Genomic DNA, 25,221 nt, shown 5'->3' on the forward strand with positions numbered 1-25,221 from the left:
GTGGTACCGCCGTACTCAGGAGAAGTAGTATAATGTGTTTTGTGGTGTATTTTTACACATACCCATGCTGGGTGGTAGAAATATCTCTGTACATGACAATTGTTTGATTTTTTTTTACACACAATTGTCCATTTACAGAGAGATTTCTCCCACCCAGCATGGGTATGTGTAAAAATACACCCCAAAACACATTATACTACTTCTCCTGAGTACGGCGATACCACATGTGTGACACTTTTTTTGCAGCCTAGGTGCGCTAAGGGGCCCAACGTCCTATTCACAGGTCATTTTGAGGCATTTGTTTTCTAGACTACTCCTCACGGTTTAGGGCCCCTAAAATGCCAGGGCAGTATAGGAACCCCACAAGTGACCCCATTTTAGAAAGAAGACACCCCAAGGTATTCCATTAGGTGTATGGCAAGGTCATCGAAGATTTTATTTTTAGTCACAAGTTAGTGAAAAATGACACTTTGTGAAAAAAACCCAATAAAAATCAATTTCCGCTAACTTTTGACAAAAAATAAAATCTTCTATGAACTCGTCATACACCTAACAGAATACCTTGGGGTGTCTTTTTTCTAAAATGGGGTCACTTGTGGGGTTCCTATACCGCCCTGGCATTTTACGGGCCCAAAACCGTGAGTAGTCTGGAAACCAAATGTCTCAAAATGACTGTTCAGGGGTATAAGCATCTGCAAATTTTGATGACAGGTGGTCTATGAGGGGCCGAATTTTGTGGAACCGGTCATAAGCAGGGTGGCCTTTTAGATGACAGGTTGTATTGGGCCTGATCTGATGGATAGGAGTGCTAGGGGGGTGACAGGAGGTGATTGATGGGTGTCTCAGGGGGTGATTAGAGGGGAAAATAGATGCACTCAATGCACTGGGGAGGTGATCAGAAGGGGGTCTGAGGGGGATCTGAGGGTTTGGCCGAGTGATCAGGAGCCCACACGGGGCAAATTAGGGCCTGATCTGATGGGTAGGTGTGCTAGGGGGTGACAGGTAGTGACAGGAGGTGATTGATGGGTGTCTCAAGGTGTGATTAGTGGGGGGAATAGATGCAAGTAATGCAATGGCGAGGTGATCAGGGCTGGGGTCTGAGGGTGTGGGCGGGTGATTGGGTGCCCTAGGGGCAGATTGGGGTCTAATCTGATGGGTAGCAGTGACAGGGGGTGATTGATGGGTAATTAGTGGGTGTTTAGAGGAGAGAACAGATGCAATGCACTTGGGAGGTGATCTGACTGCGGGTCTGCAGGCGATCGGATGGTGTGGGTGGGTGATCAGATTGCCCGCAAGGGGCAGGTTAGGGGCTGATTGATGGGTGGCAGTGACAGGGGGTGATTGATGGGTGATAGGTGATTGGCAGGTGATTGACAGGTGATCAGTGGGTTATTACAGGGAAGAACAGATGTAATTAATGCACTGGCGAATTGATAAGGGGGGGGTCAGAGGGCAATCTGAGCGTGTTGGCGGGTGATTGGGTGCCCGCAAGGGGCAGATTAGGGTCTGATCTGATAGGTAACAGTGACAGGTGGTGATAGGGGGTGATTGATGGGTAATTAGTGGGTGTTTAGAGGAGAGAATAGATGTAAACAATGGATTTGGGAGGTGATCTGATGTCGGATCTGCGGGCGATCTATTGGTGTGGGTGGGTGATCAGATTGCCCGCAAGGGGCAGGTTAGGGGCTGATTGATGGGTGGCAGTGACAGGGGGTGACGGGGTGATTGATGGGTGATAAGTAATTGGCAGGTGATTGACAGGTGATCAGTGGGTTATTACAGGGAAGAACAGATTTAATTAATGCACTGGCAAATTGATAAGGGGGGGTCAGAGGGCAATCTGAGCGTGTTGGCGGGTGATTGGGTGCCCGCAAGGGGCAGATTAGGGTCTGATCTGATAGGTAAAAGTGACAGGTGGTGATAGGGGGTGATTGATGGGTGATTGATGGGTAATTAGTGGGTGTTTAGAGGAGAGAATAGATGTAAACAATGGATTTGGGAGGTGATCTGATGTCGGATCTGCGGGCGATCTATTGGTGTGGGTGGGTGATCAGATTGCCCGCAAGGGGCAGGTTAGGGGCTGATTGTTGGGTGGCAGTGACAGGGGGTGATTGATGGGTGATTGACAGGTGATTGACAGGTTATCCGGGGGGATAGATGCATACAGTACACAGGGGGGGGGGGGGTCTGGGGGGGGGGTCCTGGGGAGAATCTGAGGGGTGGGGGGGTGATCAGGAGGGGGCAGGGGGGGAGATAAAAAAAAAATAGCGTTGATAGATAGTGACAGGGAGTGATTGATGGGTTATTAGGGGGGTGATTGGGTGCAAACAGGGGTCTGGGGGGTGGGCAGGGGGGGGTCTGAGGGGTGCTGTGGGCGATCAGTGGGCGGGGGGGGGGGGCAGATCAGTGTGTTTGGGTGCAGACTAGGGTGGCTGCAGCCTGCCCTGGTGGTCCCTCCGACACTGGGACCACCAGGGCAGGAGGCAGCCTGTATAATACACTTTGTATACATTACAAAGTGTATTATACACTTTGTAGCGGCGATCGCGGGGTTAACATCCCGCCGGCGCTTCCGTATGGCCGGCGGGATGTTACGGCGGGTGGGCGGAGCCAGTTGCCGGGGGAAGCGAGCGTCATCAATGACGCGATCGCTCCCCCGGCATAGGAAAAGGACGCAACGCCCTGAGGCGTATTGCGGTCCTTAAGGCATCCACTTTGCCGTCGCCCATGGGCTTTGGGCGGTCGGCAAGTAGTTAAACAATTATTGCACACTTTCTGTAAATCCAATAAACTTAATTTCACTTCTCAAATATCACTGTGTGTGTCTTCTATCTATATGATATATTTAACTGACATTTTTTATCATAACACCCAACGATTTATACTGGAAAATCATGACTATTAACAAGGTTGCCCAAACTTTTGCATCTCGCTGTATATAATACCTTGTAATAATATGGTAGGGCACTAGACTGTGACTATGGTAAGGATTGGATTGTGAGCTCTGAGGACAGTCAGTGACATAACTCTGTACTCTGTAAAGTGCTGCAGAAGATGTCAATGCTATATAAATACATAATAATAATAATAATAATATGGTAGGACATAACACTTTGACTATGGTAGGGATTAGATTATGAGCTCCCAGTGCTATATAAATACATGATGATGATGATAATCATCATTCTGCTGATTATTTAGCTAGTTGACTAGTAAGGCATAAACAGCTGTGTGTATATAAATAGCTCGCATTGCAAAGAAAGCACATCAGGGCTGTGAGAAGATGCATGGTGATCCAGCGGGAATTATGGAAGCTCTCTGGAGCCACTGATAAGTGGGTGGTAACCATGCTTCTCACCCTTGTAGTCAGACACACACCAGTGTGAGTCACTCTAAGGCTATGTATGTAGTGAGAGTTGCGTTGCATTGAATAAAGCGAATCATACAGTCAATGAAAACTATGCTTCACTGCTGCATTTTGCTGTAATGCACTGCGATGGGATACTCTAGTCCGTTGGATCGCATCACACAGGATGCATAGACTTATTGGAATAGATTTCACCTTGACAGATATTTAAAATACCGCTACCACTGCCGTGCAAGGCCAAAAGCAGCTCCCCCAGGTCCCCCCATCTAGGTCTCCCCCGGAGCAGCAGAGTGCACTCACCTGTCCGCTGGCACACTTAGATTAGCTGTGATCACGTGACGTCCCATTTTAGCACATGATCCTGAGCAGCAAATCGGAGCATTACAAATCTTTCACCTGATCAGACTGATCGCATGCTCCTCTATGAGCTCTGCTACTCTGCTACTGTGTGTGGCTACTGAAGTGTACTGGCTGTAATGAAAAAAGTTAAAAATGGAAAGCCTTTTGGATAGTCCAGAGGATTTTCTGAGCCTTCTGAAGCCCACTGCTGATGCCTGGGACCCTCTAAACAGGGATTAGGGGAACCATGAGCGTGTTTAAGCTAAATACCCTCACGCCATCAGGTCTTAATAAAGAGGTAGAGGTAGCCAGGTTCCTCTGAGTCAGGTCCCTCTCTCACGCATACTTATTGGCCCGCCAGTCAGCTGAGTGCAGGGCAAGACGAATGACGGCTCACCCTGATGCCTCCGAATCACCGCACGGCGTTAAATACTATTCCCCATAGCGACTTGGAGGGAGAAGTAATAACCCGTGCACGGGGTGTGGACGATACCATTACTGCTATAGCCACACAGTAATCTAGTGATATGCAGCTGACGCCGGATGCCCAGATGACCTGGTTCGCTCTCTCACATCCTCGCCCCTTTCATCCCCCTCTGTTCCGTGTCTTCACTGATTCTCATTCACTTATTCCTTTCCTCATTTCACACTCATCTCCTAGTGTCCCCCCCCCCCCTCTCACCCCATAATCCTCCCCATCCCTGCGCTTACAAAAGCTTGTCGATTATGTTTCAGCGCTAGTCTATTTTAGGAGACCCAGCAGGAAACCTTATAGGGAAATTCAGCTAACGTGATTGGGTGGACAGCACCCTCTCAAATTCCTTGGTTTCCAATAGGTTGTAGAAAACTATGCCCCCACTATTTGCCCAATCACATCGCTTTGTGCTGTAGGGTGCTGTGATTGGAGAACTGTTCTCCAATGAAGTCTCCTAAAGTAGACTTGTGCCAAGGTTTCTTATGTTCACCAGGGAACTGTATAGGGGAGAGATTAATTGCCATTAAGGCAACCTAGAGGAACCCACTGCTAATATGTCTAGTTATAAGGAGGGCACCGATCACAATCAGCAGAGTGCCTATCAAGAACAGCACAGTGGCCAGTGCAATAGCTTTGTATGGGATCCTCGGGGGGCTCCTCTTGAACTGATCAGTCTTTTCATACTGCACGCGTGCCGTAATGGTATTGGTCCCTGTTGAATGAGGAGACATGCTGAAGCGCTGTTTGCTGGTCCTAATCTGGTCAGCGCTCTGATTTGGTGAGCCTGCATTTTTACTATCTCATGGTGGAGAGGATTTGTGTAGGGGAAAGCCACTGTTGGTAGCTGTTTGCGCGGAGGTGTGCACTGTCCTATGTGCGGGGGTGTACTCACTTGTGCACGTGTGACAGAAAGAGAAAAACGTTGGAACTATACAGGCTTACGCTATGTTGTGTCACACTTCTCTCTCCTGAGGTTTATATGGAAAGAAGATCGGAGATTGGGAGCCAACGAGAATCAGTTTAATGCTGGGAATACACGGTTCGTTTTTGCCTTCGTTTAAACCTTCGATTCGTTCGGTAAACGAATCGAGTGTTGAAAACGTATGTGAAAATAGTCATAATCTCATTATAGTTTCGATTAATAGACCCCAAAAACGAACGACTAGTGATCGAACATGTTTGATATTATCTCTCTTTATCCATCTAATCGAGCCATTGGTAGGCTTGATGGCTGTTCAGATCGATTATACATTCGTTTATGCTAGTCCGTCCCTGTAAAAAGGGATTTTCGTTTCGTTTCTTTGCAGCCTTCGATCATTGGAAAAACGAAACCATCAGAATCGGAAAAAAAAACTAAACCGTGGGTGGTGATATTAACCGTATGACTGATTATTTCGGGATCGAAAAGGACAAAAGGCACAATCGAAACGAAGGTTTAAACGAAGGCAAAAACGAACCGTGTATTCCCAGCATAAGCCTGTTATGCTGATCTGTGGTTTAATCAGCCATTTTATCTGGTGAGCCTGTAATCTATCTAACACCGAGCACTGTGTACATATTGGGTGACACACGGAGGAGTTGGTGAAGGACTTTGATTCCAAACTTGATTATGCTATGTTCTGTCCCATGTCTTTTTGTCTCTGAGTAATATTGTAGGAGGAAGGAAGTTGATCGAGAAGAGGCCTGTGTGTAAAGCGTGTTTTGCTGATCTGTGACTAAATCGGCCACTAAACGTTGGTGAGAATTTTACTGAATCAATAACTGGATCTGATTGCTGCAGACAGTGGAACGGTTTCTTCAAATCTAACTGCGACTGTGGGGTAGTGAGCGCTGTACGGACCTTTTACATGTACCGTTTTCAGGGGAGGAGATAACCCCATTCTGTATAGCGATCCACCTAATAGCTTGCTACATAGTAACAGAGGGAGGAGGAGCACTCATACCACTTTGTGCATAACATTTATTTACTTATATATGTGTTTTTTCCCCTGGCATAGTATGGCTAATCCTACTGAACTCGTGCTGTAAATTCTTGGAATGCTTTGATGTCTCAGAGGCTAGCAGAGGATATAAAAAATGAAAGCTGAACTTTTCTGTTATTGCCACATACTGCCCCATAGTGACAAGTGGGCTTAAATACACATTATAACAGTATTAATTAGTAGCAAGGAAATGTAACAAATGAAATAAAAAAAAGTGCTAAAATAAATTGACCTGGAGTGCTTCCAAGCTTTTAAATAAAGTGGCTGCTAAATGGTTAATCCTCTTAAAATGAGCCAGGTGCCATTTTGTCATAGTCTGTTGGGTGTCCATCATTCTCTGTTTCTCTTACTTTAACAGCTTCTACAGTTGGCAAATGCCTAAATGAGTATAAATAACTTCCATAGCTCGTTACAATCTTCCAGCACAACAGCCCCACTGACAACATCTTATTTAAAGTTCCACCGCAGGCCGCCGTTCCGCTCAGTTTTTGGAGAGCAATCATTTGGTTACATACAGCACATGTTTGCGCTTAGGGAAAAAAAATCCTCTAGGATTGCCGCCTACACTGTTGTGCTCACATTTAATACCAGCTGACAAACCAAACCGCTAAACAAAAGTACAATTTGTACATATCCTTTCCGTTTCTTTTTCACAGGAAAGAAAAACAAACTCTGTGAGCGACGGCGAGGCCAGAATAGAATCCAGGTCCGCGGTGTTACTGTGCTTTGTGAGGTCTGTATTCATTTTTCCTGATAGCACAGTGGTGCCAATTCCACACATGAAAAAAAATCTTTTATTTTGCATCCTTTCAACTGGAAGAGATGAGTATGTGAAATATTGGTTCTGTTTTATACACACCTCATAGAGACCTGTCATCCCTGGGGCTACATTGCACGTCTTAAAATATGATTTGCCCTGATGAAGTGGCCTCTTCTTGGCAGTTGAAAGTGTTAGGGAGGGACCTATTGGTAACAATTGGCATACAGGTGTCCCACGTCGTGCGGACGTAATGGTTCCTTTTTGCCTTCTGGAGGGCAATCACATTGATAAAAGCGGCACAATTTACAGTCTGAATTTGAGTTTGTGCGTTATAGTGCATACTGTGCTGGGTGTCTGGTAGATGAAATTCACGTGTTGAATTCCAGGGACCGTAAAGAAACGGGAGGAAACCGAGAACGCCAGGAGGGCCAATATGCTGTAGTATTTCTAGATATAGGGACCAACTAATCAAATACTTGACTGATATTGCTCATAGGCAACCACAATATCTGAGAATTCAGTCTACATGTGGATATGAGGTATGCTTTCAAATTTGGTGGGTCACACGCCAAGCAAAATACCAAAAAGACCACTGGATGCTTATCACAGACCCCCTTGTGATAGTAGGGCTAATTTATGCACTGTATTCCAAATGATTAAGCAAATCATATTTTTCTCTGATGTCCCTAATTAGTTGATGCAAGTGGCAGTCAGCATAATTTGAGTAAGCGATCATCAGGCAGGGGTCACACTTGTCTTTCAGTTTTCTACACTTTACAGAAAACTGAAAGCCAAGTGTGACCCCTGCCTTACAGCAGCTAATGTCATTTATAGAGAGAAAACTGACAAATTGCACAAGATGCGAAATCTCCATTCAAGTGTGACCAAGCCCATTGATTAACATGAGTTCTCAGTTGAAAGCAGTTTTTCTGTGCAGAAAACGCGCATGAAAGGAGACAAGTGTGACCTCTGCCTCTGAGTATAATCCTAATGTTAAAGAGAATCTGTATTGTTAAAATCGCACAAAAGTAAACATACCAGTGCGTTAGGGGACATCTATTATTACCCTCTGTCACAATTTTGCCGCTCCTCGCCGCATTAAAAGTGGTTAAAAACAGTTTTAAAAAGTTTGTTTATAAACAAACAAAATGGCCACCAAAACAGGAAGTAGGTTGATGTACAGTATGTCCACACATAGAAAATACATTCATACACAAGCAGGCTGTATACACCCTTCCTTTTGAATCTCAAAATTATCATTTGTGTGTTTCTTTCCCCCTGCAGCTATCTTCCACTGAAGTGTCAGGCTGTTTCTTCCTGCAGAGTGCAGACAGCTCTGCCTGTAGGTAGTTCCTCAGTATGTGAAAGCCCAGCCAGCTCAGAGGAGGATTTATGCAGCTTGTAAAAGATGAGAGAAGAGAGAAGCTGCCCTAATCTAAATAATACACAGGCAGTGTGCATAGAGGGGCCTGGAGGGGGGAGATGCATCACAGAACCACAACACTGAAGAACTTGGCAGCCTTCCAGACACAGGCTGACAAGTCTGACAAGAGAGAGATAAGTTGATTTATTACAGAGATGGTGATAGTAGAACGTGCTGCAGTAAGCCAGAACACATTAGAATAGCTTTTGGAACTTGTAGGATGATAAAAAACAGGATGCAATTTTTGTTACGGAGTCTCTTTAATGAATAAACCTCATAATGATAAGGGTATGTTTTTAAACCTGAAGAACTAAAAATGCACTGTTCCAAATTATTATGCACAACAGAGTTTCAAAACATTTTATAGGTCGTAAAGAACTGAATGGTGATTTGTTGAATATCCAGCATTAGAATCAGAATCCTTTATTTCGCTAAATACAAAGGGGGGTTGTACCTGGAAGGAATTGGTTTTGGCTCATACAGGTTCTGGAAGGAGGGGGGGATAATGGTCCGAAAACCAAGAGCTGAGGCTGCCATGCTACGGCGCAACCAGTCGCACTATTACAATTAGGTCATATTTACTATAATGAAAACCTGTTTCAATCAAAAACCTCTTAACAGGTTAAGTTATGTATGAACATAGGATTCCTTATTTGATAGCGGCTCCAGAATTCTTGCATCCATTGAACTTGTGAGATTTTAGAGAGTTCTGCTTGAATTTCTTTGCAGGATGTCAGAATAGCCTCCCAGAGCTGCTGTTTGTATATAAACTGCCTCCCACTCTCATAGCTCTTTTGTTTGAGGTTGCTCCAGTGATCAAAAGAGCTCTGAGACACAATACCATGCATGCACAAAGTATTGTAATAATTATGATATTTAACCACTTCAGCCCACAGGGTTGTTCATTTTTTGCATCTGAGCAATTTTCACCTCCCATTCATTTACCAATAACTTTGTCGCTACTCATCACAATGAACTGATCTATAGCTTGATTTTTCCGCCACAATTAGGCTTTCTTTGGGTGATACATTTTGCTAAGAATTATTTTATTCTAAATCCATTTTAACAGGAATATTAACCACCCTGGCGTTCTGTTTAAATTGCCAGGGTGGCGGCGGCAGGGTTTTTTATTCGTCATTTTTTTTTTCAATGCTGCCAACTGAAAGTTGGCAGCATGAAAGGCCACTAGAGGGCGCACATGGTGCGCCCTTCTGATCGCTGTCGGCGACCACAAGTAACAAGAAATCCCGCGAAGAGCGGGATTACTTGTTAGGTTTACCCCATCGCCATGGCAACGATCGGGATGACGTCATGGACGTCAGCCGACATCCTGACGTCAGACGCCTCCGATCCAGCCCTTTGCGCTGCCTGAAAGTGATTGGTCCAGGCAGCGCAGGGCTCTGGCGGGGGCCCTCTTCCGCCGCTACAGGCGGCGGATCGCAGGTGAGCGGCGGATCACAGGTGAGCGGCGGCGATCAAAGACCACACACAGCTAGCAAAGTGCTAGCTGCGTGTGGCGCACTTTATTTGGAGGAAATCGGCCCAGCAGGGCCAGAGATATCAGCCTTGGCGGCTATGGACGAGCTGAGCTTGTCCATACCGCCAAGAAGGTTGAGAAAGGAATAGAAAAAAATAATTTCTCAGTTTTTGGCTATTATAGTTTGAAATTAATATATACTACCGTAATTAAAATCCATGTATTTTATTAGCCCATTTTTCCCACTTATTACACCATTTAAATTATGTCCCTATCACAATGTATGGCACCGATATTTTATTTAGAAATAAAGGTGCATTTTTTTCAATTTGCGTCCATCACTATTTACAAGCCCATAATTTAAAAAATTATGTTAATATACTCCTTTGACATGAATATTTAAAAAGTTCAGACCCTTAGGTAACTATTTATGTTTTTTTTAATTAAAAATTTTATTTGGGTAATTTTTGGTGTGGGAGGTAAACAGCTAATTTTGAAAATAAAATAAGGTATTTATTTAATAAAAAAAGAATGTGGGTGTAGTTGTACTATTTGGCCACAAGATGGCCTAAGTTAAAAAGTCCTGGAAGCGTATGATTATTATTATTATTATTATTATTATTTATAAAGCGGCAACATATTCTGTGGTGCTGTACAATGTAACATGAACGTGGACGGAAACTTTTTTAACTCAGAAAAAAACGTTTTTCTGTGGGGGACTTCGATCAATGGATGGGAGCTATCATCCCATTCATTGAGCGCTGGGCTAACAGCCGGCGGCGGGAACGAGCACGGCCGGCGGGAGTGTGCGCAGCCTATCTGGACAAGAATGTTCATCCAGATAGGCTTAAGTGGTTAAATACAATATGCATAATCAGTTGGAACACAGTGTACACAGTGAAAGGAGGCACCCTAAGATGTCAGGACAGGATATATATGGGATAAGTGGATTAAAAAAAAAATCTTAAATTGGTAGGGTGTTTAAAGAGAGTCTGAAGCGAGAATAAATCTCGCTTCAGACCTCATAAATAGCAGGGGCATGTGTGCCCCTGCTAAACTGCAGCTATCCCGCGGCTTAACGGGGGTCCCTGATCCCACAAATCCCCTCCGTAAAGCGGGGGAGCGCTTCCTGGTTGGGGAAGGGCTGACCGCCGCAGCCCTGCCCCACGCGCGTCTGTCAGCGTGTATCTCCGCCTCTCCCCCGCCCCTCTCAGTCTTCCTTCACTGAGAGGGGCGGGGGAGAGGCGGCGATGCGCCGCTGATAGACGCGACTGGAGGCAGGGCTGCGGCTGTTAGCCCTGCCTCCAGTAGCGACCAAATGTACGACCAAGTCGTGCTCCTGCTAACTTTGAGCTCTGAAGCGAGATTTATTCTCGCTTCAGAGTCTCTTTAACCACTTGCCGACCGCACACTCATAACGTGCGTCGGCAAAGTGGCAGCTGCAGGACCAGCGACGCAGTACTGCGTCGCCAGCTGCAGCCTAATTAATCAGGAAGCAGCCGCTCGTACGAGCGGCTGCTTCCTGTCAAATCACGGCGGGGGGCTCCGTGAATAGCCTGCGGGCCGCCGATGGCGGCTCGCAGGCTAGATGTAAACACAAGCGGAAATAATCCGCTTTGTTTACATTTGTACGGCGCTGCTGCGCAGCAGCGCCGTAAGGCAGATCGGCGATCCCCGGCCAATCAGCGGCCGGGGATCGCCGCCATGTGACAGGAGACAGCCTGTCACTGGCTGCACAGGACGGATAGCGTCCTGTGCAGCCCGGCTTACCAAAGGGGGCCAGGTAGGAGAGGGAGGGGGAGCATTTCGCCGCGGAGGGGGGCTTTGAGGTGCCCCCCCCGCCAGCCACTCGCAGGCAGCAGAGATCAGACCCCCCCAGCACATCATCCCCATAGGGGGGAAAAAAGGGGGGCAATCTGATCTCCCTGCCTGCACCCTGATCTGTGCTGGGGGCTGCAGAGCCCACCCAGCACAGATCAATCAAACTAGCGCTGGTCCTTAAGGGGGGGGTAAAGGGTGGGTCCTCAAGTGGTTAAAGGGATACTGTAGGGGGGTCGGGGGAAAATGAGTTGAAGTTACCCGGGGCTTCTAATGGTCCCCCACAGACATCCTGTGCCCGCGCAGCCACTCCCCAATGCTCCGGCCCCGCCTCCGGTTCACTTCTGGAATTTCTGACTTTAAAGTCAGAAAACCACTCCGCCTGCGTTGCCGTGTCCTCGATCCCGCTGATGTCATCAAGAGCGCACAGCGCAGGCCCAGTATGGTCTGTGTCTGCGCAGTACACTCCTGGTGACATCAGCTGGAGCGAGGACACGGCAACGCAGGCGCAGTGGTTTTCTGACTTTAAAGTCAGAAATTCCAGAAGTGAACCGGAGGCGGGGCCGGAGCATTGGGCAGTGGCTGCGCCAACACAGGATGTCTGCGGGGGACCATTAGAAGCCCCGGGTAAGTTCAGCTCATTTTCCCCCGACCCCCCTACAGTATCCCTTTAAGAAATGTATATAAGACACCAATAAAAGATGATTCATTTCGCGGGATTCACCCGCTTCCTCAGATCAATACAACATTGCCACTGCATCAAAGCACTGATTGGTTTCCCCCAAACATTGGCCTTATGCTTCATACACACTTGAGATAAAAGTCTTTGGAAAAGGCAAGATCACAGACCAATTTTACCCCCTTCCATGTAGTATGAGAGCCATACTCTACACAGTCTATTCTGTGGAGCTGCCCTCCCCATCAGATAAAATCTTTGCAAGATGCTGCACACAAAGATGCCCGTACACACTCAAAAGATCATTATCTGCAAAAGATCTGTTCCTGCAAAAGATCCATTCCTGCAAAATGCATTCACAGTCTATGAGATCTGCAGATCATCATACACACTTGGTTTAACAGACTTCATCTGCATATCTGGCAATCATCTGCAAATCTGCAAATCCATCCTGGTGGATCTGATCTGCAGATGATCTGCAGATAATTGTCTGTTAAACCAAGTGTGTATGAGGATCTGCAGAGATCATAGACTATGAATGCATTTTGCAGGAATGGATCTTTTGCAGGAACAGATCTTTTGCAGATAATGATCTTTTGAATGTGTACGGGCATCTTTGTGTGCAGCTTCTTGCAAAGATTTTATCTGATGGGGAGTGCAGCTCCATAGAATAGACTGTGTAGAGTATGGCTCTCATACTACACGGAAGGGGGCAAAATTGGTCTGTGATCTTGCCTTTTCCAAAGACTTTTATCTCAAGTGTGTATGAAGCATTAGACTATAGTAGGGATTAGATTGTGAGCTACTTTGAGGATAGTTAGTGGCATGGCTATATACTTTATAATGTGCTGCAGAAGATGTCAATGCTATCTAAATACATAATGATAATATGGTAGGACATTTGACCATGACTATGGTTGGATTAGATTGTGAGCTTCTCTGAGGACAGTCAGTGACATGACTATGTGCTCTGTAAAGTGCTGCAGAAGATGTCAGTGCTATATAAATACATAATAATAGACATGGTAAAGCTCTTTAGCATATGCTTACACTTCTGCATAGCTTCCATTTTCACCATTTGCAAATGTGTGCTGTTTGTTATTTATGAACAAGGTAGAGTCTCATCTGTTTCATTCATTTGGAAGATTATGCTCTATAGATGTGAGCTAATCTCAACTTTACTGTATTTTACGGAAATGCAGTTCTGCTAAAACTCTGCACAGATGTGGTTATTTGTACAAAATCACCAATATTATATTTTAATTTTGTAGCATTTCAGTAAAAAAAAAAAAAGACAGATAATCTGGCGGGGGTTGGGGGGTTATTAAGTTGTATTTTATGTATTTTCTTTTGTTCATTCTTGTAGGTTACAGAGACATGGTGACAACAATCCTCTGCAGAGTTGAAATGGGGAATGCGGGCTAATGTAAGTTTTTATGTTTACTGCAGCAAATGACCTAGCAACGTCTTCCAAAAGTTCTTTAACAAGTTACTTAAGTTAAATGAAAAAATCAGTTTAACTACTCTAGATTTTCTTGCAGCCCCCTGGAGTCATCCTGTTCCTGTGCATCCTTTAGGTCAGTGTTTCTCAACATTTTATAAGTGTGTACCCCTTTTAAAACCCTGTACTCATCGAGTACCCCCTAGCACAGTAAACTTTATCACAAGTACCCCTTGACAAATATATATTTAATCGTAGTACATGATAATTAGTTCTAAACAATGTGCAAGCATTTATTATTGCTTTTAATTAGCTAAAATACTAATTTGATGTTGTTTAAATAAGAATTATAATTTTCTAAATCTCTAAATTTGTTATTCTTGGTTAAGTATATCAAGCCCGAGTACCCCCTGGACCCATCAGAAGTACCCCCTGGGGTACGCGTACCGCATGTTGAGAACCTATGCTTTAGGTAAGCAGCAGTGACCTCTGCACTGCTAGCCAGTCACTGCCTGCCAGTCACTCTGCGCATGTGCAGTAGCGATTTCCACATACTGCACATGTGCAGAATGCTCCCGGCTATGGGAGCACTATGAGGCACTTGACCAGCCAGCTTTGCGGGGGTCTGAGGGACTCGGACGGATGTCATGGACACAGGATGACTCCAGAGGGCTGCAAGAAGCCCCAGGGAAGTTAAACTGATTTTTTTCATTTCACTTAGTCATTGGCTCATATGCAATTCACTTTTTCTCCTGAGATTTCTCCTAGGTAATATTTTCACAGCTTGTCATACAATTCCTTTTAAAGAGAACCAGAGACGAAGCACCCTCATGTATTTTACCATGTATATCAATGGGAACATGCTAGTAAACACCTACTCTGCTCTTGGGTTTCATTCCTCTTTGCTAAATCTTCCTGTTATCAACTCTGATAAGAATCCCAGACTGAGTATTCAGTCTAGCTTTGCCCGGAATGATTATAGACGAGTCAGTCTTCTGTGATGTCTTTTCAAGCCCAAGTCTGCCCCCTTGTGACTCCGCTTCCCTGCTATTTATCCTCAAAGCAGCAAAGCAGAGCCACAAGGGGGCAGGCTTGGGCTTGAAAAGACATCACAGAAGACAGACTCATCTATAATCATTCCAGTGAAAGCTAGACTGAATGCTCAGTCGGGGATTCTTATCAGGGCTGATAACAGGCAGATTTAGCAGAGAGGAATGAAACAGAGAGAAGGGTAGGTGTTTACTGTCATGTTCCCATTGATATATATGGTAAAATACATGAGGGTGCTTCGTCTCTGGTATCAGTAAGCAAGAAAATACTCAAAATTTTGATAGTACTTTTTTTTTTCCCCAAAGTGTTTTATTGAACATTTTCAAAATTATTTTGCCAAAACCTACATGGGGTGTCATGTGCCCACCTCTCAGGCAACACATCCATGTATTTGCTCTCAAACAGGAATACAGAAAACAGGGTTTGCTATAAAATCGTTTGGTATACACTGGGTAACATACCCAGCCCCTTTCGCCCTTCCCACCCTAGCCCTCCCCCCTTCCCACCCTAGCCCTCCCTTGGTCTCTCCACCATCACAAACCTGATGATCGCCTTAAAGGGAAGGTTCAGGGACGATAAAAAAATCCAAATCCACTTACCTGGGGCTTCCTCCAGCCCGTGGCAGGCAGGAGGTGCCCTCGGCGCCGCTCCGCAGGCTCCCGGTGGCCAGCCAGGCCGGCGGCCAGGTCGGGCTTCTGCGCTCCATTCTGCGTTTCACGCCGGCGCGCTGACGTCATCGGACTTCCTCCGGGCTGTACTGCGCAGGCTCAGTAGTTCTGAGCCTGCGCAGTACAGTCCGGAGGACGTCCGATGACGTCAGCGCGGTGACGTGAAACGCAGAATGGAGCGCAGAAGAAGCCCGACCTGGCTGCCGGCCTGGCCAGGTCGGGTCGGCCACCGGGAGCCTGTGGAGCGGCGCCGAGGGCACCTCCTGCCTGCCACGGGCTGGAGGAAGCCCCAGGTAAGTGGATATGGATTTTTTTTTTATCGTCCCTGAACCTTCCCTTTAAACTCTATCTCTGCAAAAATCAAATCTTATAGATTGACCTAACATAGTATCTGACAACATATATTTTCACCTACTTTTATTTACCTTTTCATTTGTAAAATGCTTAAGTTATTTTAAAGAAAATGATCTCCTAGGAGATAACTTGGGAGAAAAAGTTAATTTCACGTGGGACATTGTCTTTATTCAGCAACAAACAGTTCCATGATTGGATAAACAGGATAACAGGATGACAGACTCAAAAAACTTAGAGCCAATCAGAATAAAGATACGTCATTGTGCCTAATAAAAAAAAAACGCTTTGTATAGCAATTCCCTGAGTGCTTCTATGAATAAATACACTGTATTTATTCATTTCTAGGTGAAAGAGTTCACTTCCTGACTGATGCGAGGAAGTGAAAAAATAAATAGCTCTGCAAAAGCGCTTAGAAAAGCGCTTTTTTAAGCGCAAAACGCAGGGAAAGCACTTAAAAACTGAACAAATTGCTCAGCGCTTGCGATAGAGTTGGCGATTTATAATGTGAACATAGCCTGAACCCATTAGGCACGTCTCATCTTATTTCTCGTTACTATTGTGTGGAACTTATCATACCTTGCACTGCACATAGTTTTGTGGATTGTACTGAAACTATTTTTGCAGTACTGTATTTGTTTTTACTACTTATCTGGCATGGTTTGCAAAGCTATCTTCACAAGTCAGCACTGGTTCACACTGGATTCTTTTGCAGAGCTTTGCTGATTGCCAGCGATCAGCAAAGCGCTGCTGCTAATGTGTCTCTATGGATACATTCTCACTGCAGCGTTTGTGATTTCAATCAGTCGCATGCATGCAGCGCTTTGCTGACAATCGCGCTGTGATTCTCATTATGTTGAACGGGAATCATAAGCGCAAATTGCGGTAAAACGCAAGATTTTGCCTGCCAAATCCCTATCGTGGTTCAGCCTTTAGTGTGAACTAGCCCTAGTATCAGATGCTGCTTACCTGATGAAACAGCAAGTCTGTGAGCTGTCCAAACTCCTCCTCCCCTATCCAGTCATCACACATATGAGGAGCTGGGTCTTTAGAGATCATCTATGGGATGCTAATGTTTATGACTTGAGGCAGATGGCGGGCCTATCCAAATCTGTAGCAACTGCATTTGATTGGCCCATATTCCAATTTGCAGCCAAACCAGAAAAAAATAGCATTTTAATGATCTACTAGGCTTTCCCAATAAGGACAGTGCCGACCCCGTCTACAGTAGCAGCAGAGGGTGGATGTGGGTGGGGTAAGGTGGTGCCTCTGTGCTGGGAAAGACACTTCTACTCTGCTGGCAGCTCTAGTCTTTGTGCATAGGTATCTGTGTCATGTGACTGACTTTTCCAAAGGGAATATCTCTGGAACGGCTGCATCAAGTATTGAAATTGTATGAGAGAGGGAATTGGGTTGACTTGTGGTCAGCTTTTCTAAATCATTGTATATAGCTGATATTGAAGTGTCTGCCAGAAGGAAGGATTCACCCATCTTTTCTTTTTTTTTTCTGTATAATTTCATCCCCCATCTGCTGCATCCATCTGTCTGTGTGGGCGGGGCTTTCAGCATTCTTATCTTATCGAATCATTGTCTTAGAAAAAGATTGCAACATGCAGATAGTAAATTTACAAGAAACAAACGGGTAGTTTCCACGTGGCATTTTTCTGCTGTAAAAGACGTTTCATCGCTGGTACAAGTTTCTTCCTCAGTTGAAATAACATTAGGGAAACACTTGTATATTTATGTGTGAAAGGATGATACCATCTATTTGCGAACTTTAAACGATTCAAAGAGTTTGAATCGTTTAAACGGTCTCTCCTCTCCTTTGGACGCCCGCTGAACTAGTGGGGTTGTCAGAGGGGATCTTCCGTCCTTCCTCGCCGCTCTGTTGCCAAAGAAAGCTAAGTATCTTATTTCTTTGCACCTCTACTGTGGGCTGCATTACTGCTTCGCTACAGGCTCCCTATAATATGTTATTGTTTCCTTTTTAGGATATGTTCTTGATTTTGCACTAATTGACTAAGTATTTTCACTATATTTGCACTAGGATTAAGCAATAAGCACCTTATTAATTACTGAACCCGGGTTCATACAGCCCCGGGGCACTTTTCTGAGCCCCGGTTGCTGATAGTAGCATATTATTGTGTATGCATTTATCTTCGGTTGCAACAGGTATTTTTGGGATTCTGTTTGTACTGGTTTTATTCTTTTTGGATTATCCATTGTGCATAAAACTTACCTTGTGATTGGTCATGTTATAATAAAGATCAGTGTAATCATTTTTGAAAAGTGGATGTATTGAGTGAAGCTTGTTCCAGGGTTTCTTTTTCTTCCTTCAGTTCAAAGTGTTTGCTGTAATACATTCTTCAGACTGTAGATTCTAGATTAAGGTGGCCATTCATCAGGCGACTTGGCGGACGATAGACCATCCAATTCGATTATTATAATGGAATCGGATGAGAATCTGTGCCGCCAAGAGCATGCCCGACTGATGATATCACCAATTTATGTCCGAAATTGGTCTCATGTTTCGAACAGACATGTTGGGCTGACATGCTCGATTAGGTGCGTGGCAGTAATGGCGTGCGTATCGAGCCAAGTGAGGAACGTGATGGAACCCCCAGCGCTGTCCCTTCTAGTGTAAAATGCCCCCCGGTGCATTGTACTTTACCTAACGGTGTCTGCTGCTTGTTCCGTCTCCGCATTCTTCCTCATTTACACGTGTCCCACGTGCTTGCTGGCGTAATGGGGATGCGCGCGGAGGCGACGTCACTAGGCAGATTCCCACCAGCTTTCATGCTAACATCGATTGGGAATTGGCCTGTGGTGTATGACCGATCTCTCTCCAATCAGAAATGATCAGAGACAGAGCTCTGTCTCTTGGTCAAATCTGCCCATCATTGCTAGATGTGTGGCCACCTTTACTGTTAAAACACATCTGGACTGGTTTAAAAAGTTGCAAACCGGATATACTGGTTTGTATGTCTACCTACAGACTCCTCTCACTCCCCATTGTTCTCCTTCGTTCTGTGCCATTCCCCATTAGTGGATCCTCTGTCTGGATCCCAGTCGCCCAGGGCCGTGCACAAGCTCCTGTGAACTGGGCATGTGTGAGCTCTCTACTCAAAGATAGCAAGCGCTCATGCAGCCCCCATGATCAGATGGCTTAGTCTAAAACCTGTCAGTAAGCGACAGCGACATAGCAGAAAACTAATTTATAGTGCATCCTACTCTGGGGGTAAATCTACATTTTATATGCATGTGCTTTAAATATTACTATTTTTGTGATACTGGACCCCTGTTTAGGCAGTGGTCGATTAAGTGTGAAAAATGCATTGGAGACAGCAGAGGGGCTTTTCTTGTGACAGCTGTCATTTTGTTGATAGGAGGAAATAACGCCCGGCGGATCGCTCAAGACCAGTCTTATCACCCGAACGACAGTCTGTACACACGCCCGATTTAGCGTGTGGACGACTGAACGACGGGACGTTCAAACGACCCGTCGGTCGCAAAAGTCCGACGTGTGTATGGGCCTTAAGTGTAACCATGGCAACATGTGAACTGATGAAATAAACATGTGTATGTACAGTGCCAAACATATCAGTAACCAGATCCCTTATCTGATATTCAGAAAATGATCTTGAGGATACTACGTGATGCTTTGGCTAAAAATATTATTGATGAGGATTTATTTAAATTCTTACAACAGGACAATCCTACAACTCCACACCTATACATTTTACCGAAAATTCATAAAACTTTGGTTCGCCCACCTGGGCGCCCAATTGTGGCAGGTGTAGGATCTGTCTTTGTTCCGATTGCATGTTTTATTGATAAGATCTTACAACCAATTGTCCTCTCATTAGATTCGTATCTTAGAGATACGGACATGTTTCTTTCAAAACTGAGATCTTTACCGCCATTGAATGAGGACGTCCTTTTGGTTAAAGGATAAATTCTATGGACAACAGCGGGGCACAGCTATGGGCTCGAACGTGGCCCCCTCCTATGCAAATTTGTATATGGGTCTCTTTGAGGAGACTTTTGTATATTTGAATCCCATGTTTCGCCAGCATTCATTATGCTGGTGGCGTTTTATTGATGACGTCTTTTGCGTGTGGAGGGGGCCACGTGAGAGCCTAGATGCTTTTATTGCATCTATACATCAGCAGTGTCCCTATATTAGACTGACAGCCCATGTCGACCCCTGCAGGATTTCATTTTTGGACGTGAGTGTGATTAGAGAAGGGGATAAGATCATCACTGATTTATTTGTTAAGCCCACGGACCGAAACTCTGTTTTACACTTTCAGTTTCCATCCTCTTAATACGAAATTGAGTATCCCACAGAGTCAGTTTAAGAGAATTGACAAAATCTTTAGTGATCCAGATACATCTGCCTTACGCAAGGGAGAGCTGGCGAATAAATTTAGAGCTCGTGGGTACACGAGATTGGATGAACAAAGAAAAAAGCGTAGGAGAAATAATGTACCTCGTGTACCTTTTATTTCTACCTACAGCACTTGCAGTGATGTCGTGAGCCGTAGTCTGCGACGGCACTGGTATCTCTTGCGGGATGGTTTCCCGAGGGTACCGGAGTTCAGATATCCGCCTCTTATGTCTTATCGACGGGCGCCGACATTGCGTGATAAGTTACGCAGGACTAAGAGAGATGTATCTGTTGATCTTATGAAAAATAGGGGTATGTACCCATGTTTATCATGTCATATGTGCAGCAGTGTGATCCGGGGCAAGGATTTTTGTCATCCAACTACAGGGAATATATATAATTATTATTATTATTATTATTTATTGTATTTATAAAGCGCCAACATATTACGCAGCGCTGAAATAATGAATATATATAATATCAGGAGTCGTTATACGTGCGACTCCAATTATGTTGTATACCTTCTTAAGTGTCCCTGCAGTTTTATATATGTGGGAATGACAACCCAGCGCTTGAAGGATCGCATTTCTTCACATAAGACTTTGATTAGGAATAAGTCCACGGAGCAGTCTGTTGCAGAACACTTTACGAAGTGTGGACATAACGTATCTCAATTGCGGGTGATGGCTATAGATGGGGTTGCACCCGATTGGAGGGGGGGTAACCGTTTAAAGGGGTTCTTTCGCGAAAAAAGTAAGCAGTTAAAAAATGTGACAGATGACAGGTTTTGGGCCAGTCCATCTTTTTAAGGGGGATTCTCAGGGCTTTCTTTGTTTTCAACAGCATTTCCTGAACAACAGTTGCAAAATCTAACTGACATAATAGTGTGCAAGTGATTAGGGAGGCCGGCTGGTATTTTGCTATTTTGGCAGTTAAACTGCTGTTCAGGAAATGCTGTTGAAAACAAAGAAAGCCCTGAGAATCCCCCTTAAAAAAATGGACTGGCCCAAAACCTGTCATCTGTCACATTTTTTAACTGCCTACTTTTTTCGCGAAAGAACCCCTTTAAAAGAGTTACTGAGAAGAGAGGCGGGGTGGATTAAAAGACTGGGAGCCATGGGTCCAGCAGGCCTCAATAGAGAATACGACCTGAGTTTCTGTATTTAATGTTTTTCATATGGATATGCACTTTTCTGTAAATGTGGTGCATGTCCCTTTAATATTAGCTGCTATGCTTCATTTTTGATGAATGATGTATGTATTATGAGGAGCTTCTCTTTTATTCATATTTTTCTATGTTTTATTTTTATTTTTCAGATGCAGTGGTTGGGTGGCAATGAGACTGGATTGCATCTACATACAGTTTACCCATAGCTCGGGAGAGGTTAGTGTGGAGTGCGTGTTGTTTACAGTGGTTACTATGGAGTTGGCGTTGTTTGATATCTTGAGCGTACTCCGTAACTTTGGGACACGCCCCCTGCCTCTGCACTACCGAGGCTGGTCGCTTCCTATTGGTTGGAGTCTCCGCGCAGATGATAGGCTCTCAGCCGCCCATGTGACTATAATCACATGGCGGGCTGTGTGGTGTATGTGACGTGCCGCTGTTTACAGCGGCGTCCATGGAGCGTGATGCGCGGCTGCAACATCTATTTAATTAGGAAGGAGACCGGCGGTTTCTGTATGGGATGCGTCACCTGTATGGTGAGTGTTTAGCAGCACTCTTATTGGTGCTTTTTGAAATTTTGCAGTCTCCATCAGGTCCGTCTGTTTGCCACTCCCACTTGCTTTTATATTGGTTGTCTGCCCTTAGGGGTGGAGTTTTGGGGTATTTAAATGGTGTTGGTTATTGTAGTTTTTGGCAACTTGAAAAAGGCCGTCCTGGCCGAAACAGCGGGCTGTCGCTGCCTGTCAAACTTTATTATGGAATAAAGGTTTAAGAGCTGATTAATACATACGAAGTGTGGTGCCGATCTTTCTTCTGGAACAATACGTATGACCCTCTGGTACAAGGGTGAGGATCTTGGCACACACCTTTAAAGAACTTTGAGCTTCACTTGGGTGCTCCTGGATACATGCTTGCTGTTCTGTCCTATGGAGAGGGGAGGGGGAAGAGCAGCCTGTTCTGTCCTATGGAGATGGGAGAAGGAGCAGCCTGTTCTGTCCAATGGAGAGGGGAGGGGGGGGAGCAGCCTGTTCTGTCCTATGGGGAGGGGGAGGATGAGCAGCCTGTTATATCCTATGGAGAGAGGGGAGTGGGAGGATCGTCAGCCTGTTCTGTCCTATGGAGAGGGGAGGCGGAGAATGAACAGCCTGTTCTGTCCTATGGAGAGGGAAGAAGGAGCAGCCTGTTCTGTCCTGTTCTGTCCTATGGAGAGGAGAGGGGACAGTGGCGGCTCCAGGAAATTTTTTTAGGGGGTGCTATGCAGGTGCTGGACCAATTTCCGGGGGAGTTGACGAGCGCGCCGCTGCAAAAAATGGGTGTGGCTACAACCTGCGGCGCGCAAAGCGCGCCGCGGCGAAAAAATGGGCGTGGTCATGACCGGATGAGGGCGGGGCTAACTGTAATTTAAAGTGAACCCAGGGTGAGAGTGATATGGTGGCTGCCATATTTATTTCCTTTTAAACAATACTAGTTGCCTGGCAGCCCTGCTGATCTATTTGGCTGTAGTAGTGAACTGAATTACACCAGAAACAAGCCATGCAGCTAATCTTGTCAGTTCTGACAATATTGTCAGAAACCCCTGACCTGCTGCATGCTTGTTCAGGGTCTATGGTTGAAAGAATAAGAGGCAGAGGACCAGCACGGCAGCCAGGCAACTGGTATTGCTTAAAGGGAGATAAATATGGCAGCCTCAATATTATTCTCACCTCGGGTTCCCTTTAAAAGTGCAACGCAAAGACAGAGGGCCCAAGTTTTGGTGACCCTTTTCCCAGAAAATTCACATAATTGTGCAGGTTTTCTCAAGAAAATACACGTAATGTGAGCAGATTTTAACAAAAAACGTCCAATGACCCCAATATGCACAATCGTTATCAGATATGGCTCCAATATGCACAATCGGTAGCAGATATGACCCCAATATGCACAATAGGTAGCAGATATGACCCCAATATGCACAATCGGTAGCAGATATGACCCCAATATGCACAATCGGTAGCAGATATGACCCCAATATGCACAATCTGTAGCAGATATGGCCCCAATATGCACAATCGGTAGCAGATATGGCCCCAATATGCACAATCGGTAGCAGATATGGCCCCAATATGCACAATCGGTAGCAGATATGGCCCCAATATGCACAATCGGTAGCAGATATGGCCCCAATATGCACAATCGGTAGCAGATATGGCCCCAATATGCACAATCGGTAGCAGATATGGCCCCAATATGCACAATCGGTAGCAGATATGGTCCCAATATGCACAATCGGTAGCAGATATGGTCCCAATATGCACAATCGGTAGCAGATATGGTCCCAATATGCACAATCGGTAGCAGATATGGTCCCAATATGCACAATCGGTAGCAGATATGGTCCCAATATGCACAATCGGTAGCAGATATGGTCCCAATATGCACAATCGGTAGCAGATATGGTCCCAATATGCACAATCGGTAGCAGATATGGCCCCAATATGCACAATCGTTATCAGATATGGCCCCAATATGCACAATCGGTAGCAGATATGACCCCAATATGCACAATCGGTAGCAGATATGACCCCAATATGCACAATCGGTAGCAGATATGACCCCAATATGCACAATCGGTAGCAGATATGACCCCAATATGCACAATCGGTAGCAGATATGACCCCAATATGCACAATCGGTAGCAGATATGACCCCAATATGCACAATCCGTAGCAGATATGACCCCAATATGCACAATCGGTAGCAGATATGACCCCAATATGCACAATCCGTAGCAGATATGACCCCAATATGCACAATCGGTAGCAGAAATGACCCCAATATGCACAATTGGTAGCAGAAATGACCCCAATATGCACAATCGGTAGCAGAAATGACCCCAATATGCACAATCGGTAGCAGAAATGACCCCAATATGCACAATCGGTAGCAGAAATGACCCCAATATGCACAATCGGTAGCAGAAATGACCCCAATATGCACAATCCGTAGCAGATATGACCCCAATATGCACAATCCGTAGCAGATATGACCCCAATATGCACAATCCGTAGCAGATATGACCCCAATATGCACAATCCGTAGCAGATATGACCCCAATATGCACAATCCGTAGCAGATATGACCCCAATATGCACAATCAGCATCACCTGAAAAAGAAAAGAAAAACCCATTTACTCACCTACAGCCAGAAGACCTTCTTTCCCGACCTCCTGTCCCGAGTCCCGACCTCATTGTGGCGCGCAGCGCCCGCGCGCCCACGATCCTCTTCCTTCCCGACGTCACGACGAGACTTCCTGCCTGCATGCAGAGAGCAGGGCTACGGGAAAATGGCCGCCCGAAGCCATGCACTGCAGACTCGAAGTCTGCAGAACAGGGCTCCGGGCGGCCATCTTACCGTAGCCCTGCTCTGCTGCTTCGGGCTGCCGCTGTGAACTGACTTGGCGTCTTTTAGACGCCTGAAGTCAGTTCACTCCAGGGGGTGCTTTGGGGGTGCTTGGACAATTCTAGGGGGTGCTCGAGCACCCCCTTGCACCCCCCTGGCGCCGCCCCTGAGAGGGGAGGATGAGCAGCCTGTTCTGTCCTATGGAGAGGGGAGGGGGAGGAGCAGCCTGTTCTGTCCTATGGAGAGGGGAGGGGGAGGAGCAGCCTGTTCTGTCCTATGGAGATGGGAGAAGGAGCAGCCTGTTCTGTCCTATGAAGAGGGAAGGAGGAGCAGCCTGTTCTGTCCTATGGAGAGGAGAGGGGAGGATGAGCAGCCTGTTCTGTCCTGTGGAGAGGGGAGGGGAAGGAGCAGCCTGTTCTGTCCTATGGGGAGGGGGAGGATGAGCAGCCTGTTCTGTCCT

At 45.6% G+C, this 25,221-nt stretch overlaps 1 long non-coding RNA gene across 2 annotated transcripts in view; it reads left to right on the forward strand.

Moving 5' to 3' along the window:
- The window catches only part of LOC137542151 (uncharacterized), a 239,135-nt gene that overhangs the window by 21,612 nt on the left and 192,302 nt on the right, over positions 1-25,221 (forward strand). The window contains exons 1-2 of one of the 2 annotated variants that reach the window (XR_011025364.1): positions 6,824-6,896; positions 13,684-13,743. This is a non-coding gene — a long non-coding RNA (uncharacterized lncRNA). Of the gene's footprint in view, positions 1-6,823; positions 6,897-13,683; positions 13,744-25,221 lie in introns of those variants that run through there. The other variant, XR_011025363.1, reaches the window with a different exon arrangement.

This window comes from Hyperolius riggenbachi, chromosome 12 (genome assembly GCF_040937935.1).
Source record: "Hyperolius riggenbachi isolate aHypRig1 chromosome 12, aHypRig1.pri, whole genome shotgun sequence".
NCBI classification, from domain to species: Eukaryota; Metazoa; Chordata; class Amphibia; order Anura; family Hyperoliidae; genus Hyperolius; species Hyperolius riggenbachi.